Here is a 19,917-nt window from a genome sequence, read left to right on the forward strand (position 1 = left end):
CACTTCGGAGGGCCCTGTGAAGATTATGGTCATTACAATAACTATTATTTTATTGTGCATTAAGCTCAAAGTGTGTTCGGAAGTGTGGCCCCACCACCACACTATCAGGCCACATTATGTGAGATAGAAATTAAAAGGACCTTGAAGTGTCGAGAGGGGCACACACACACACACACACTATAGTGCTTGGTTTGTGGCTTTTGTGAGACTATACGCTAAAGGCACTCAAGTGTGAAAGCCTTGTTATTTAGAATTGCTCCAGACATCTCTCGGATTGAGGAAATTAGAGATTGAATAACGTTCGGCTTTTAAAAAAGAAAGAAAATAATTTGAAATTGCTATAGCGAGCAACTCTTTAGGAGGAGTAGGAGGGAGGAGCAGTCACCTGAATGTCTGGCTGCTTGCCCTAAAAGACTTTGCCACAAATCTGTGTGCGAGTGTGAGAGAGAGAGGCTCCTTCCAGACCTGAGCGGAAAAACATTTTGCGCTGCCGACAGAAAAAGATGTGACGTCGTGTGCGCAGCTGTTTTTAGACAGCTGGTGGATGGGAATTAAGCTCCACCTCCGCCGACGATGGAAGCTGAGGAGAGCGTCAGATGTAAGCTGGCCGTCGCGGAAGTCGTCCGCGGAAGTGGAGCATTTTCTCCATCCACCAGCTGTCTAAAAACCCGGTTTTTCGGCTGCCAACAGCCGAAACTGTCGGCAGCGCAAAACGGGTTTCCACTCTGGTGTGGCAGTACCCAGAGAGAGAGAGATGCTTGCAGACATTTCTGTTGTGGTGAACACATTTCAAAGCAAGTCTTTATCCAGTAGGTGCATGCTACCTGGCTCCATTGTGCTACAAATTACTTACTTTATACTATCATACACTTTGATAGGGATAGTTGTAGGTTATCAAAGAGATAATCGTCTATTAGTGATTTAATTCAACGTAAACTGCAACTGGAGGCTCTTCATTTTCACGAGTAGGCCTATACATCTGTGCACTGGTGATGCCTCGACTCTGAGAGGAATGCCACAATGCTCGCCCCCAAAACATGCTCGTCAAATCCGGCGACATCGGAACGGGCGCCATTAGGTATTCCTAAATGTAATCTCAGTAAAACTATATGCCTACAACTAACCTTATTCCTAAACATAACCACAGTAAAAGTATGCCTAAACCTAAACGTATTCCTAAACTTAACCTCACTAAAACTATATGCCTATAACTAATCTTATTTCTAAACTTAACCTCAGCAAAACTATATGCCTACACCTAAACGTATTCCTTAACTTAACCTCAGGAAGATTAATACAAAAACTGATGGGGGGGGGGGGGCTAGTGTGTTTTGGAGCAAGCGTTCCAGTTACCTCTGAGAGAACTTTGCTTTGTGCAAATGCGTCAATTACAGGGATCCAACTTCACCACCGTGTCTCTGGTAAACATTTGGCCAATTTGTTGCAAGCGTGCCTGGTCCTGTACATTATATCCTATTCAGGTCTGCATTCAGAAGGACAAGGCAGGCGTGCCAAGCTGGTGCCAAGTCTCCCAACGAACCAACTCAATCTGCTGACACAGCAGCAGGGTGGATAAAACCAGTTGTGTTGTAACAGTTTTCACTCATTAATCCCAGTTTAACGGAATAATTCAAGTCTTTCTCCATGCACGTGCAGCAGATCCAGTGGTTGAAAAGTACATTTATTCTGTACTTGTTTGAGTACCAGGCCTGTGTCCATTAGCATTGTACTTACGGCACTTACATCTCAGAGACAAATTTACTTTTTACAACACTGATTTGAAAACGTTTAGATTTTGGTACTATATTTTGATGCCAATACTTTTTGAACTTTCACTTGATCAGTATAGGCCTACATTAGCTCTGTTCCATAGCCTTACTGCTTCGATTCTGCAAATTTCTGCCCCTGCAGTAAGGCTATGGGACTATCGGTTTTAAATCTCAAATCGAAATCAGACCAGCCTCTCCTCTTTAGTGGAAATCTCACGAACGTTTGACCTACTCACCAATACAAACACGGGTTGTGTCAATAGAAAGCCTACTTTCCTTAGTGGATGCACTCTGAGCCCCCCACCACACGTATAAACGGTACTTTTTGGCCAGAAAGGGATTTTTTTCCACCGGAGGAAAAATATTCTCTATGAGGCAGTTCTCTGGGCAATATCAGTAGAGGGCGCAGCGGAGTAACTTAAAATGTTTGTTTTTTTTTCTGGTGGAAACAAAATCCCCTTTTGGCCAAAAAGTACAGTTTATACGTGTGGTGGGGGGCTCAGAGTGCGTCCACTAAGGAAAGTAGGCTTTCTAATGACACAACTCGCCTTTGTTTTGGTGAGTAGCAAAAGCGTTCTTTTTATTTACGCTAAAGAGGAGAGACTGGTCTGCATTCATGCGAGCGGCGGAAGTTGAGAGTAACATAGCTCTAATGCAACGAATTAGAGTTATGGATCAGAGCTAGGCCTACATGACTTTTTTTATTTGACTTGTAACAGAGTATTTATCCATTGTGGCATTGCTTTTTAACCACTAAACCCACTCAAGTCTTCGAGAAACGAACTTAGCTTTTTTTAGCTAACACTATAAAGTTGCCAAAATAGCCGATCTACATCTAGATCTGCTATATTTTCCCACGAATGGATGTTGGAGTACTTGGTGCATTTTTTGGTTCATTAAAAAAAAAAAAGGCGCCTTTATCGAAGGCGCTTTACATCGATTGTGCATTACATTCACCCTTCACACACACATGCATACACCGATGGTGGCAGAAAACATGCAAGGCACCAATCACAACCAGCACATCAGGAGCAATTAGGGGTTCAGTGTCTTGCTCAAGGACACTTCAACGCTAACTCTGGGGAAGCCGGGTTCGAACTGGGAACCTTGTGCCGGTTACCATCCGGCCACTCTATCCCTGAGCCACCGCCACCCCACCTTCTTGGCCACCACCTCTTCTTCCACTCACTGCTGTCTACTACACACCCAGAGAAAGAGAGAGAAGAGAGAAGAGAGCGAGAGCTAAGCTAACGGATTAGTGTCAAGATAGAGCACGGAGTGCCGGAGCCCGGCGTTGGGCTAGTGTTACTGTGGTGCACCGGCACTCAGAACTCTGAAGGGTCTGCGTTACAGTGGACTTAAACATGCTCAGCCACATTACGGAGACCCCCACCCCCCTCTCTACTACCCCGTCGCCTCCCTCCCTCCCTCGGTCCGTATACCCCCCATCCCCCTAGGAGGAGAACTGGGCAACATCTGGCTGAGTTTATGAGGAGAAGGGGGGGGTGGGGGGAGGCGGGTGGGGGGGGGGGGGGGGGTGGTTGGGTGGGTGGGGGAGAGAGAATTGGTAGACCATGAAAAAGTGGGGAGAATTCCTTCTCGGGCAGCAGTGCAAAGGGCCATTGTTGTAGTTTGCCATTCGTTTTGTGGTGAAACTTTAAACTTGTGAAAATACCCCCCATTGTTGCACTCAAGAGTTACAAATAGCACAGTTAATGTCAAAGTAGTGGGCACGCTCACGCACACATGCACACACACACACACACACACTATCATCTATCTGGTAAAGCATGCACGTGTGCAAGACTTTGTGAGAAAACATCCTTTTATTCCAATGACAAGAAAACAAGATGACCACTGCAAAACCATTTTAAGAACAAAGCATAGAATAAGTATAATGCACTCTCAGCCATTACAATTGCACATTGCATCGCAAGGAACGCAAATGCACTCAATCACGCACGCGTGCTTGCACATGCATACACACACTGTAGCAAAATACTGTGCACGTCATGCTTGAGTTATAGTCGCAAGCCGGTGTCTTGCACGGGAAATAGCCAATCCAAGTTTTGCGCTTGCAGATCAGGCTATTTCCCGCGCAAGACATGGCACACGGCTAAATATAACCCAAGCTTTACAGGAGTGGGAATGGATATTATTTTTGCATCAAAAACATGACTCGACAGTTTTACGTCATCAAAAAAATACTCGTTATCAACAGCCTCGGCCAGTCAAGATGCACCAGGATCAATAAATAGAACCTTAAAATAAAAACATCAGTCATCGGCATAATAACTCACGCGCAGCTGTTACAACTCTCCCCCCAAAAAGAACAAGTGGCACTCAAACAATTTGGGATATAGAAAAGCAAACAGAACATGATATTGGTTCCTTAAACAAGAGCACAGTGGACCTAAAAGAACATGTATAAACAAACCGGACTTCTGACCGTTCGTCGGGGCAGAAACCTCGTATCTCCCGCATTTAAACTTTTTACCTTTTGGTTTCTATGTCCAGCTTTGAGGGTTTGTGTAAATACAAACATTGTCTTAACACAACCATTGAATGCCATTGACTTTGAGTGTTTGTATAAACACAGACATTGAAAGTTATGACGCAGATTGTGATTGGTCGGAATGAGATGATGAATGATGATAAGAGCGCCCCTCACTTCAGTATTCTTCTTCTAAATTGTAATAAAAAAACACACTTATGTGAAGTGAGGGGCGCCCTTATCATCATACATCATCCATTCATTGTCAATGAGAATTTAATCATTGTGTAGGACAAAAGAAGAAGAAGAAGAAGAAGAAGAAGAAGAAGAAGAAGAAGAAGAAGGAGAAAAAGTGGGACACCAAGTTCAAGTATCAATTTGTCAGCTTCTGATACACCATTTCTTTCTGCTCGTTGTCTTTGCTTTGTTTGCTTGCTTGTTTTGCATTGTTTCATCACTTCCAATTCCACTTGTTTATCCTGTGTCCTGCATGGGTTATCTGTGTCCTGCATGGGTTCTCTCGACTAACTGACCTGAAAACAATATGTTGGTCTCTCCAACAGTATAATGAACAATACCGCTGGATAGGCGGAGCAGAGTATAACCCCCTGTTACTGAACACACATGGCCATTACTATCAGAACACACAGCTTCATCTGTTACTGAACACACATGGCCATTACTATCAGAACACACAGCTTCATCCTTCATCTCAATAAAAACAAAACAAAACCACAACAGCAACAAAAATCACTTACACCACTTTTAAGGTCTGGATTTTAATTTATTTTCCCTATAGTTCTTGGCAGGCTGTTGCTTCCGCCCAGAAGCGAGTTCATCAGTTCCACGTTGATTATAGAGACACTATACCGACTAGAGTTGTTAGGAAAGTAACGGGCTTTCTCAGGCCTGTTCCTTAAAGGTCACGCGGGACAGACTGAGACATGTGTGGGTTCTGCCAACAGACGGAGGATATAGTCTCCTTTTTGGCACAGCATAGAGTGAAGCGTTTTATCTGTCGGATATTTGAGGTCCGTGTCCAACGACAGTCGCCGCAAAAAAGGCTCACATTAGCGTGCGGAAGTGAAAACTCACACCTAATTAACAAGTCACTCCCAGACCAAGGGGTGCATGGGTTCATGCACCAGGCATAGTTCCTCTGGCTCAGCCTATAAGCACTGATTTATACACCAGTCATACTACGGTGCCGCGCGGCAAAAAATAGCCGATTTACAAGCTCACAACGCGCCGCGGATACGACGGGTTGTGAGCTTGTCAATCAGGCTATTTTCTTCCACGCGGCAGGCTCGTATAGCGGAGCATAGGTTGTTAGTAGTGTGTACGACTGTATGCGGAATAGACGTCAACATTGCCATGTCGATGTGCGTCCAGGACTCCGCTATAGCACCAACAGTATACTATACAGTAAACTGGATCCAGCTCTGGAAGTCTATTGAAAACAGGCAGGGGGAAAAAAAAGGCATGTGGGTCCGCTTGCCAAAAATACCCTGTAGCCCCCACAACAACAACGATGATGATGATGACTGCTGACTGAGTGAGTGATGGGCCAATGAGGGGCAGTCATGATGACCGGGGTTAGCCTATTCTTCCTGGGCTGGGCCGCTGTAGCGTTCACACTGATACACTGTACACATGGAGAGAAAGAGTCCTCCTCCACAAAGGAGATGACATTATGGCCTCCTATAGCTGTCACAAGGTCTTGTAGATCTGCTGCACTCCCTAATGCAGGAGAGAGAGAGAGAGGATTGTTTCGGTCCTTCTCCAGCAGAGGCTCCTCCTCCTCGCGTTAGGGTCGTCTTGTAGGTCTCCCAGGATGCTGAGGAGCTGGTTGTCCGTTATGCCACGTGAGATGTTCATGTATGTATGTGTGTTGTTGGTCGGGCTGCATGTATAGGTGGGTTAAACAGTGTGTACTGTGTGTGTGTGTGTGTGTGTGTGTGTGTGTGTGTGTGTGTGTGTGTGTGTGTGTGTGTGTGTGTGCGGCGTGCACATGTGTGCGTGGCGTGCACATGTGTGCGCACGCAAATATATATATATATATATATATATGTAATGTGTGTGTGTGTGTGGCGTGCACGTGTGTGTGTGGCGTGCACATGTGTGCGTGGCGTGCACATGTGTGCGCGCGCAAATATATATATATATATATTATATATATATAAAAATAATGTGTGTGTGTGTGTGTGTGTGTGTGTGTGTGTGTGTGTGTGTGTGTGTGTGTGTGTGTGTGTGTGTGTGTGTGTGTGTGCTTATAGTTCTTGAGGCTGCTGGTACCTGGCTCCACAAGCATCTGCAGTGGAGAGAAGAAACATTGAGGAACATGCATTAATGGAAAGAGGTTAAGTGCAAAGAATGGACCCACACGGTGAAACATAGCATACTGTACATATATTCATATGTACAGTATGGACCCACACAATCCCACACGGTCAACAGTATGTTCAATAATGTATACATATTATATACAGTCTACAGCTGAAAAGTGGAGGACGTGATGCAACGTTATTTTTAAACGTCTTTGCAGAGCCTCGATGTTGGTTGATTGAATAACACGTTAGTTAACAGTACAGGTACCAGTAGGATATGAAGTCAAACGTTAGGTAAAGGATAACACAAACAGCCCAGGGGGCTTGTTGTTTCAACTGTGGCCCATTGTACTCAATTCATCAAGACATACAATACATGTCGGCAAAAGAATATACAGTTTTTCCACACATTAAGAAGAAATTCAAAGTTTTGTGAACCTCGGCTGTATCACATTCCACATGTTGATGGCAGCAGTAGAATGCATGTTTGAGACGTCACACACCAGATAAACATATTCACATTTCTCTATACCTTTCTTTTGCATTTAGCCGTCTGCATGGCGTGTCTCCAGAGCCCCTTAAGAATGCTTTAAAAAACTTGGCACCGCCCCAAACATCAAGTGCTCATTTGTAACAAGCTGCATCGGAATGTTCTGTCTGTTACTCTGTTACTCTGTTGGTCAGGTTGCAAAGGGGAAAAGTGGCCACCGAGCTCCCTATGAGTTCCTTATTGGGGGGTGGGGATGTGAAACAACTCAATGATGTATGTCCATCGAGACGGGGGCGCCTCATTGGCTGAGCAAACACACCTCGAAATAGTCACCAATCACTGAAGATGCTATCATCAGTCACTCAGGGTGGACACAGTGAAAAGAGTGTGTTTGCGCGCGTGCGTGCGTGCTGGGGGAGAGACAGCGGACAATCCCTCACATGCACAGGTAAATGGAGATCGAAGCAACGGTATTCGATATTTGTACAAATCCATTATTTGATTCAAATTCATTAAAAAACTATATTATGGATTAGTTTGATTAACCTTTGCAACCTCTAGTCTGTTCTGTGCAAAATAAACTATTTATAATTCAGGCTTACAAGTGACTTACAATATAAGCAAGGTAAACAGCAGATGCATCAAACGCAAACAGACAGTGTAGTCAAAGTGCCTCAGTTAACTATAGGATCACGGAGTAAACCAAGGACCTAGCATCAGTCTAGACGCTAAAACAATACACTATCAAATATAATAACCTGTTCTTTGAAAGTATATAGGATACCAGGTAAACAACAAACCTAGCATCTGTCTCTATAAGATGCTATCTAAATTAATCCTTCGTAATAAAAACTGGAGAAGAAAATGACCACGACAGACTACGCGGTCGTCATATCTGCTACGGGTTGAGGTGGAAAGGAGACTATAGTTTAACATAGTTTGAGAATATGGTTTCTGTCAGGTGGACAAAACCCATCCTTTTTCCATTCCGGAGGATAGTTAAAGTATATTGTGGAATAAGTGGAATTACTCAATTAAAGTACAAATAACTAAGTAATAAATACTGTATAAGTACTTGAGTAAATGTACTTAGTTACTTTACATCAATGCTATTTTCACTACTATTGAAGGGCGTGAATTTCCCCCCAAAAAAAGAAAAAAGAGAAAGACATATGGATAGAGCAGGCTTCGGCCATGACAGCAACTATTATCAGATGTTGATGGAATTCGCCCCGCCGTGTCTGCACGAGCCGTGCCCCGCTAACTTCCTGTCTCGCTCTCATTGTGGCCCTCTGATTGGCTCCCCCGTCCGAGGGAGCGCCATCCATTATGGCCGCGAGTAAATAAACACCCACCGCAATTAAAACAAGTGTGCATCATTTGTTATGCAACACACTGTGCGTGCGTGCGTGTTTGCATATACGCACACGCCTGCTTCACGTGCACACGTGGGAAACTCACTTGGCACTCTACGTGCATGCCCATGCTTGTCTGCATGTGTACATTTCTTGCGATGTGTGTGTGTGTGTGTGTGTGTGTGTGTGTGTGTGTGTGTGTGTGTGTGTTGTTGCACAGGACGCCAACTCTCAGGTTACCCCCCTGCATGTCGTCTGCACCTTAATTAATGATTTCTGGGGGCCCGAGAATCAACAAATAGTCCCCCCACCCCCCCCCCCCCCCCCCCCCCATAATGGAGTATAGTGCCCTGGAGCTGGTGGATGTGCGCGTCCTCTTTCTGCTCTGTCAACACCTCACTTATACCATCATCAGCCACACAACACACACATTCACCCAAGCCAACCCGGAGCCATTTAAGGAGAGTTGTGATCTCTGTTCACTTCATCGGGCCAGGTCTTCTAGACACACACTTATAGAGGATACATGCATATTAATAAAGTGAGTAGCAAAGTGAGTTTAGGACTTTTCTGTTTGGATGTATGGGGCCAGAAAGTAGTTTTTTTGCCACTCAGTAGGCGTTCCCGCCTGTCACTATTTCACTAAAGTCTATGAGCGTTTGTCAATATTTTGAGTTACGTGAACTACGTGATCGGCGCCGTTTTCTGATCCCTCAATGGCGCAACTCTCAATAGAAGAGCTCTGAGCCAACCAACCCCTGTGGCTCTTACTGTGACGCCCTCTGAGCCAACCAACCGCTGTGGGTCTTACTGTGACGCCCTTGCATGCATATGTTGTTAATGAGGAAGTGCTGTGACGCTATGCGGTCATGTATGTGTGTATGCTTATCGGCCCGGTGATTATTTGTACATGTCAGCGTGCTGTGATATAGAGCGTTAGAAATGTGGTGTGTTTTATGGACATTTTGGGGGTTTCTGGTGTTTAACCACTTGAACCCCTAACACAACAGCGCCCTGCATAGTCTGTACAGTGTGGGGAGGGGGTGTTCAGCCCAAAATGACAGATCTACAAGCTCACAGCAATGCATGATGTGTCACTTTGTGAGCTTGTATATCGGCTATGTTTGGCTATAGATTTGATCTAAATGGGGACTTTAAGTACATTCCGATGCCAACGCTTTTGTACTTTACTCAAACACATTTTGAATTTCTGACTTTTTACTGGTATAAGTATTTCTATATTGCAGTGTTGATATACTGTACTTTTACTTAAGTAAAACATGTGCATGAGTGCTTTTTTCCTCCGCCGTATCTGTGCTGAATGGAACGGAAGCGGGGAGAAGGGGCGGGGCCTGCGTGCGTCTGTCGCACAGACGGTATGACGGGAGCCTGGAGGATCGTGGGAGTCAAGCGTCCGTCTCCAGGGAATACACGCTCTGTGACAGAAGTCATGCGTGTCCAATCCATACGCTAATATTTCACGCGAGTCAAAGCGTGGGGAAATGGGCTCGTGTATTGTTCAGTCACGTCCCGCATAATTTAGCAGGGACAAAATATGACTCCGGCGTTGCACCTCCTGCACTCAATTAAATACCAGTGAATGTCAACAATCTTTTCATGTGAACAACAACAACAGTATATACAACAATGAAAGCATAATGTTGTAGCTTAACTATGAACAGCCACGCCGTTAATTGAACGCAGAGTGTTCTTGACACACACACACACACACACACACACACACACACACACACACACACACACACACACACACACACACACACACACACACACACACACACACACACACACACACACACACACACACACACACACACACACACACAGAGTACAGCACCACTCAGTTCAGATGGGTCTGATTATTCTACTCGTCGGAAATCGTCTCTCTCTCTTGGGTGGAAACCTCATTGCGTCCAGGACTGTTACTTTCCGGGATTCAAATTAAAAATCATCAAAAAGTTAGCTCGAATCATCTACAGTATGAGCTCGAAACGCATTGCTTTGCACTGCGCTTGTAGATCTGCTACTTTTGATGCTTTTCTCTGACGCTGCAGTATGATTAAGTAAGAAAAAAGCACCAAAAGTTCCACTATGGAGATGGAGAGTCCATGTGAAGTGTCTGTAATCCCCCCTGAGGGACGGCTACTGATAAACACTGAAACATTAACGCTCTGCGCTGCCTCCTACGCTGCAGGCCCTCGCACTTAAGGCTTATTGATGCCGTCGGTTTGAAGCCATCCTTCTCTGTTGTCCTGGTTTGGTTTCAGAAACCAGAGAGGGGATAAAATGGATGCCCTTTTTGTTAATGTGTTTTACTTTGCACTGCCCTGCACATCCCACACGGTTACAGCTCATACAGTGCGTCATCCATACTGTATGTAGGAGACCCTTCATGGTACTTAAGGAAGAGGAAAGCTATTATACTGGTGATAGAACGCACTCGCTATAGAGCGTCGCAGTCCCGCCCCCTCGAGAGACCCGGAAAAGAAATCGCCGTTCATTTCCCTCATAGGCATTTCTTAAAGTATTTATTTAAAGACGGTTACGCCGCGGACAAAGCCAACTCGGATCGTGACAAATCATGACAATGAACACAATATTTTGGGCCGATCAAATCATTAGAAAGAAGAAAATAAAGGCAGGAGACAACACTATTTGTTTTGTTTTTCTTCTTATAAATGATTTGATCAGCCCAAAACATTGTGTTCATTGTCATGATTTGTCACAATCCGAGTTGGCTTTGTCCGCGGCGTAACCGTCTTTAAATAAATACTTTAAGAAATGCCTATGAGGAAAATGCATTGGGATTCATTTCCTGGGCCACTCGTTGTTCTGAAAGGGGGAGGGACTGCGACGCTCTATACTAGTGGTTCTCCAACCTTTAAAAAGATGCATTTAAGTTAAGAAACCTGCCTACCAGTGACATCTCAAGCAGCAAAAGCTCAAATGCGTGATGGCGCCCGCTGGCCTAGTGGTCCAGGCACATATAGCCTCTGGCCTTACAGCGCGTTGCGTGTTCGAGTCCCGTTCATGACGACCTTTGCTGCATGTCTCTCCCCTTCTCTCCCTCCTACTTTCCTATCTGTCTTCACTAATAACTATCAATTAAGGCAAAAACTAATCTTAAAAAAAGTTCAAATGCGTGTTTTGTGTTTTTGTATAGATCGGCTATTTTTGCCCCTTTTCCGTGACACTTGATGAAGCACTTGAATGAATTGATGAAGCACTTGAATGAATTGATGAAGCACTTGAATGAATTGATGAAGCACTTGAATGAATTCAGAAAAAAACATACAAAGTTTAAATATGGAGATAAGAGGTTTCTGCCCGACAGTGAGGATATTCATTTCCCGTTTCATAATGACAAAATAACTCAAGTCTCCACCCTTCAGTCACACAGAAAAGTCCTCTGTCTTAAGTAAGTCAGTAATGAAATAGTTACATCAGCACTTCACACATTTTCACATTGATGTCTTCTTTGCCTGCTACCATTACTGGAAACTATCAACAGAAAAAAGGACGGTCGGGAATACATTTTTAATCTGGCCACAAACAGCCACTAATCAAGTTATGTGGAAGACGAGCGTTTTCCTGAATGACGTCTGTGGAGATGCTCTGGCGTCGCCCTAATCCCTGAACACATTAATCATCCATATCTGTCATGATCCAAATAATTATCCAATTAATTATACGATCCTATTTATAGACACGGACCGACGCATCATCATCCGCTTGTCAAATAGTTATTATATATACATACATATATATGTTATGTGTTCAAACCTACGGAGGTCTCTCTATGTATACTGTAGGCCAGTGGTTCCCAAACTTTATCATGTCAGGAACCCCCAAATTGCCACTACCGGTAATTAGCCCGTGGAACCCCATTTGCAAAGACATGCCTGCAGGGACTCAGCAATGATTCTCAAGCCGTTAAATTTCAGGGACCCCCAGTTTGATATGCATTAGTCTAACGGACCCACATATAATGGTTAGTGGCATTTCTATCTCTGGGACCCCCATTTATGTTGTAAAATTACTGTTAATGTAACTCTTGAGAGTGTACAAATGGAACCAATTGTACAAATGGTTCCATTTGTACAATCTCAGAGTTAATGTTTTCTCTACAGGTAGGGTCCCCAACACGAAACCTTGTCTGTATATATTATGTACCTACTACTGCAGGCAATGGGATTCTAATATGGATACGGTAAGCACTAAAACATCTCTACCACTATAGGCTGTATAATGACCAAAGCAAAGTGTTACTACTCGCCTCTCTCTCTCTCTCTCTCTCTCTCTCTCTCTCTCTCTCTCTCTCTCTCTCTTCAGCACCTCTTTAGCTCTCCTCTGTGAGAGTGTTTCACCCAGCGAGTGTTTGCTCAGATGAAGGAAATTATGTAATTAGCCAGTGAGGGATTGTTTTCTTTCACTCTGTACACCCCCCCCACACACACACATGCTCGCTCTCTCTCTCTCTCTCTCTCTCTCTCTCTCTCTCTCTCTCTCTCTCTCTCTCGCCACGGTGACAGCAAAGAGATGGTTCCAATTGACCCCCCCCCCCCCCCATCCTGGCCACACCCCAACCAAGGACTCACCTCACCCTCATTAATTGTTGCCGGGTAGAAAAAACGAAACAAAACAAGCTCATGCCCCTCAACGCCGCAGATCCATCTTAATTGTTGAATGGAGGTTTCTGTTGGACATCAAAGAGGGGGGGGGGGGGGGGGGGGGGGGGGTTGAGAAGGTGTGTGAGGGACTGGAAATGGAGGGTTCTGGTGTGTGTGTGTGTGTGTGTGTGTGTGTGTGTGTGTGTGTGTGTGTGTGTGTGTGTGTGTGTGTGTGTGTGTGTGTGTGTGTGTGTGTGTGTGTGTGTGTGTGTGCGGTGCGTGCGTGCGTGCGTGCGTGCGTGTCTGTGCCTGTGCCTGTGCCTGTGTGTTGGGTTGGGTTGAGCCTGTAGGTTTTCTTGTATGTCGGTATATAGGTGGGTTCAGGGGCACAGGCGGTATTGTGGCAGAGGGGTGCGTGCGTGCGTGCGTGCGTGTGTGCGCTCTAATTCCAGCCCGGGCCTGGGGGCCTGCAGCACTAAAAGAAGGGCCTCACTGTTGCTCTCAGGATCAGCCAGGTATTGCTTACATAAAAAGCAAGTGAAAACAGCTGTAGGGATAATTAGCTTGATTCTCCATTACATGCCATACAGGGCCAATAACTGGAAAAAAAGAAAAAGGACAAAAAAAAAAAAGTTTTGTTTGGGTTAGAGCTGCAGCCCCAACCAAGAGGAAGTTGTAAAAGTCAGGCGGAGAAAGAAAGAAAGAAAGAAAGAAAGAAAGAAAGAAAGAAAGAAAGAAAGAAAGAAAGAAAGAAAACGGGAGAGAGGGTAAAAAGCATTAAAAAGAAAAAGGGAAGAAAGAGCGAATGGGGGAGAGAGAGAGAGAGAGAGAGAGCTCTTGAAGCAATTGTTCTGAGGGAGATGTTCTACTTTTTTGGATTTTTTTCCCTGGGTCTTTTTGTGCCTGATGGGGACCATATTTTAAGTCGGGAGGGTTTTAAAAGGCCATGGTTTCAATATGGGGTGGATGAGCATGTGTGCCATAGATCCGTCTTTTGTGGAGCGCCGCTGTTGAAGAATTCAAGGCTTTTCTTGCGTCAGGGTCTTTTTCATTTTTTGCCCCTCGTTCCTATACAGTGCATAATAGTCTAGGCTGGTATTGTTTGTACTTTGGTGGAATGCGTGTACGAGTCTGGCCCGGGGACAAAACACACAGCCACAGTTGGAACCGGACCACGTTCAAAGTGCTTTTTAATCACCTTTACTTAAAGTCAGTTGCGTTTTAGTTTTTTCGACTCTGAGCTACAATGAGAAGAAATAGAAGTCTGTGTTTTTTTTTATCGTCGCAGAGACCACGTCGTTTTGCAAACCTCTCTTTTGTATCGTCATCATAATTACGGCTTTCTGTCGCTGTTTCTTCTCAAGAGTCGAATCTGAGCTTCAACCCGCCGGCATACGGATATCGATTTATGCTTTGTGGTTTACGACGTCGTCGCGCGCAGAGAAAATAGCCGCGATCTATAAGATCACAACGCGTCGTTCTGCCCCCGCATCGTGAGCTTGTAGATCGTCTTCGACAGAGCAACAGCATTCCGTCTGCACTTCACAAAGTGTCTCATTCCTGCCGGTCTAGTATTTTATCCCGCCGTTTAATTTTATTGGGGAGATTTCCTTCTTGTTTGGACAGAAAACAGCGGGAGAGAGAAAGCTGAATCGGCTGTCCACTCTCTCTCTCTCTCTCTCTCCCTCTTGTGTCTCGCCCTCTGCGCCTTGCCCCCGCGCTGACGTCCAAACCCAATGGATTCCTTTACATCTCCGTGAAAAAATAAAAGCTTTTTCGGGGGGGAGGGGAGGGGCTGGGTAGCTTTGTACCTGTAATTGAATTTGGTGTGTTTCTCTTTTTGTCCCCCCTTGGAAGCGAAAGAAACAAGCAGAATCGCAGGATAATTGCCAGCGAGAGAGAGAGAGAGAGAGAGAGAGAGAGAGAGAGTGATCCTCTAAGCATACATAGGTGGTCTCTAGAAAACTTTGCAAGGATCCCTTTTTACAAGAAGTTTACATTAGTACCACTTAAAGACAAGATGGAGCAACAGGCCCCCTAGCAGACTGCTCCGCTCAGACTGACTGTCAGAAAACACTGAGGAATAGATGCTGTAAAAAAGTCAGTGTAAACCAAATGTACCCGTAATAACCATGTTCATTTTTACAGGGTTTCTTTTTCTATTTTTCTTTTCCCCCCCAGCTGTATATAGGCTGGGGTTGTTCAGCTGTAGTCTGACAAAGAAGGGGGAAAAGAAAACAGAAAATTTCACAGACTCGAGTTCTGGAAAAATCTATTTCTCTCTCTCTCTCTCTCTCTCTCTCTCTCTCTCTCTCTCTCTCTCTCTCTCTCTCTCGGTTCCATTTGCTTCTCTTTGTCAGTTTTCCCAATTAAGTCAGACTAACACACATCCTGCCTCAGACCAGCCACGCTCATGTGTGCGAGTGCATGTTTGTGTGTGTGTGTGTGTGTGTGTGTGTGTGTGTGTGTGTGGCAGAGTTTACCGGTCAATCAGTCTGAACAACGAGAGGAATGTTCTTTCGTCAACCGAGGCACAGCGTAGCAAAACAGCCGCACAACGCGCAGCATCGTGGACATCGTCGTACTCGCATAGAGCGGCTATGTTGCGATGCTATACAGCACCATCGTACGACACTACAGCACCATCGTACGACGGCGAATGATACAAATCAGGCCTCATACAGCGAGCGCGATCAAGCGCCTCACCTCGCCTCTGGGCAACGTGCAGGCGGCAGAAAATTGGTTCCTCACCTCCGCCAGACCTTTTCCTTTGCGCCGCTGCAGTATGCCATTTGCGGGCGGAAGGCAGAGGCCTTCGCAGTGCTTGACAAGTGGATTATTTGCCTGTCGGGGATGGCAGCCTAAACCTTTATTAATATGGGAAAGTGCTCACCCCGCCTGATCCCACCATCAAGAACCCCCCGAGCTGAGCTGAGTGGAGGAGTTCAGAAGTGGAGGATATGAGGGCCGTCGAAGGGGGGAGTGGAAGATAGGAATGGCTGATGGCGGAGGGGGGAGGAGGCGGGGGGAGTGCGCACCAGTGTTCATTTCGTCGACTAAGATTATGACGGAAAATGTGAAAAACTATGCAGAATGTTTTAAAATGTATAAAATCTAAATGTATAAAACTCCTTTGAAAACAGCAGATGCTCACAATGCATCACATATAGCCAACATGTATAGGGCTGAAGTGGTTACGGTATATTTTATTATCAAAATCCACAAAGTAAATAGTGACTAAAGTTTCAAATAATATTATAGTGTAATAAAAGCACAATATTTGCCTTTGAGATGTAGTGGAGTAAAGTAAGTAAAAAAAACTGATTTCTCTAAAGTAAAATGCTTCTATAGTGAGGCTACTTTACACCACAGCGGGCCGTGTGTTTGTGCAGCGGAGAGCGTTAATGTTTCAGAGTTTATCAGTAGCCGTCCCTCAGGGGGGATTACAGACACCTCACATGGACTTATACCTCATAGTCGTCCCCCAGCAGAGCTGCTGTTTCACTTCAACATCCCAAAGTGGGACCCCCAGGGGTCCTTGAGGGAGTTCCAGGGGGTCAGCTAAATGATAGTTTGGAACCAAATGGGTCTGTAGCTCTGAGAGTGTACAAATTAAACCAAATGGATCCTATAACGGGTACATTTGGTTCCATTTGTACACTCTCAAGAGTTAAATTAACATTGATTTGACAATATAAATCGGCGTCTCAGAGATAGAAATGCCATTAAATGGGGGTCGGTGGCCCAGGCCGTAGCGTAACGGTCTGGGCACCGGACTGGTAATCCAGTCGCAGTGTGCCGCGGGTTCGACTCCCGGACCCGACACGGCCTTTACTGCATGTCATCCCCCATCTCTCTCCCGTTTCCTGTCAGCCTACTGTCTGTCCCTTCAAAAATCAATAAAAGGCGTAAGCCGCAAAAAATATCTTAAAAAAATAAATAAAAAATGGGGGTCGGTAGATAAAAATGCATGTCAAACTGGGGGGGTCCTTGAAATTAAACGGGTTGAGAATCACTGCTAGAGCCGTACAAATCTTCTCTTATGCGCGGGGGGGGGGGGGTCATCCCTGGCATATCTTTTCAAATGGGGGTCCGCGGGCTAATTAGTGTCAATTTGGGGGTCCTTGACATGAAAAGGTTTGGGAACCACTGCTCTACCTCACAGCCATCCCTCAGAGCTGTTGTTTCAGAGAAATAATAAGGGGGGGTTGGCAAAAGTAAGTTATACCACTTTTCTGCACAGAGCGAGAGAACAACAACCGGTCAAGACACCACACACACACACACCATTATGTCATCGTAACATCCGGTTACGGATATATTTGGCTCTTCAAAATAAGGGTTGAAAGGGGGAAAACCTCGGCAATGCAAGATAAATAGATGAATTAATCCTGGCGGGATTGGGTTAACACACTGACTGACTGACTGCCATGGACACAGATCAGCATCAACTCAAATCCAACACTACATACATACACCTGCTGTACACCATACTGTACATCATACTGTACACCTGTTGTACACCATACTGTACACTTGGGGCTCCATTTTCGTCACCGCTAAACCCCTTATCCCTAAACTTCTTTGCCTTTTCTTTTTACTATTTTGCTAAACATTTTTGAATAGTTAAAATGGCCAGTCTACAAGCTCATAACGTGTCAATGTAGATTGGCTAGTTGAACTATTCAAAAATGTTTTTCAAAATAGTAAAAAAAAGGCGAAGAAGTTTAGGGATAAGGGGTTTAGCGGTGACGGAAATGGAGCCCTTGCTATACACCATAAACACAATACATAACAGTTAAGTCTATGGATACATCGTTCTCCATGCAGTGCAACTGCCATGCCTTCGCTATATGAATTTTCGTAAAGCAACTTCCATGCATTGTGAACAGCCAACTTAACATACATCGTTCAGACATTAAAAGAAATCTGTATTATTGAAAAAATAAAAAATAAAAATTGCAATTAGTTGCATTGGTGTGGTCTACCTTAAAAAAAACGTTTTTTCCCAACCCGAAGTCCTTTAAGGCACTTATTTATTTTTGCAAGGTAGGTAGGTCTTAAGGCACCACTAGGTGGAGTTTAAAACATCAGTGAGTGTATGATCTAGATTCTACACTACAATTAAACTGCATAGAGAGAGAGAGAGAGAGAGAGAGAGAGAGAGAGAGAGAGAGAGAGTGAGTTGTGACCCTCGCTCCCCATCTGTTTCTCCTGCATAGTTGCAGAGTTCTCCCAGTGGTTTGTTGGAAATTGTTGCTCTCGCTCCCTCATTCAGATAACAACATCTGGCTCCAACATCGACAGGAGACAACTCCATAATGTCTATTGTTTCCCCCGAAATGATTGCAAGAGAAACACTATTATAGCAAACCTGGCCTGAGAATCCATCTGTCATCATGGGAGACCACAAGGCCAATTCCCGAAAGAAGGTGCTATTCTCTGCCACTCTCCCCGGTTTGAGTGGTGCAACCGCACTCCTATAGACAGCTATGTGTGTCCCTGCCTGGTCCCTGGCTGGCTGCCTGTGTCTGTCCATCCGAGCCTGAAAATTGCGTGTCACTGTTGTGCAGCCTAGCACTCACGCACGCACGCACGCACGCACGCACGCACGCACGCACGCACGCACGCACGCACGCACGCACACACGCACGCAGTGCATATTCTGTGTCCAAAATATACTGTAGCCTATGTATGTGGGGGTCCTTGACATCAAAAACTTTGAGAACAGTACAGTAGGGTTTATACTGTATACTGTAGCCTTCAGTGGTAAAGAAAATGCCTACTGCCAAAAATGTAAGAAACCCCCCCCCCCTCTCTCTCTAATCCCTTGTGGAATGATAGAGTGCTCTCTCTCTCCTGTGGGATGCTGGTGGGGTTTCTCTTGAGGTGTGCCAACGTCCTAAAAGTGATACGGGTGGAATCTGCAACCTGCACTCCTTTGCAAGATGCCGACAGACAGTATATTTTGACATGTTCATATGCAGACGCACACTCGCACGCGTGCGCGCACACACACACACACACACCCCCTCCTATACGTTTTTGGCAGTAGGTGTTCAAATATTCATTTATCACTTGCCGCGAGGCCTCCAGGCGAACAGAAAGAAAAGTATGTTGTTAAAAATGCATAATGTTCATGCATGCAGGCTCTTTAACTACAGGTTGGAGCAACAATAAGAACAAAAATGTGCATATGGAATTTTATCTCTCCATTTTCTGTGTGCACCCCTCCTGCTTCTCTGCCCCCTCCCCACCCTGCCCAAATTATGTCTGTCTGTCTGTCTGTCTGTCTGTCTGTCTGTCTGTCTGTCTGTCTGTCTGTCTGTCTGTCTGTCTGTCTGTCTGTCTGTCTGTCTGTCTGTCTGTCTGTCTGTCTGTCTGTCTGTCTCTCTCTCTCTCTCTCTCTCTCTAAGTACAGAGTGACTGGCAGTGTTTATGTTATCCAGGGGATGTCCAGACTGAGCTATGCTGTGGACCGATTCCACGGCACGCGTGCGTGCGTGCGTGCATGCGTGCGTGTGTGTGCGTAGATTATTAATATTATTATTATTATTATAATTTATAAACATACATTAACCACTTCAGGGCTATTTTATACTTTGAAAATAGACGACATTTAAGCTCACAATCCATGATTTGGTGCAAGGTATTGTAAGGTCGTCGAGGCTAGCTGTGCAAAGTGCTATACTTAGAGTGAGGTGTCTTTTCAGTCTACACCGGAAGATTGGGAGTGAGTCCGCAGTTCTAATTGCAATGGGAAGTTAATTTCATATAGTTTTGGAGCCAGAAGGGAGAAGAGTCTTGGGACGTGTGGAGCGTTGTCCCGGCTGATAGTGGAGGTTCTGCCA

This window comes from Protomyctophum parallelum (assembly GCF_964188405.1).
Source record: "Protomyctophum parallelum genome assembly, chromosome: 7".
Lineage (NCBI taxonomy): Eukaryota > Metazoa > Chordata > Actinopteri > Myctophiformes > Myctophidae > Protomyctophum > Protomyctophum parallelum.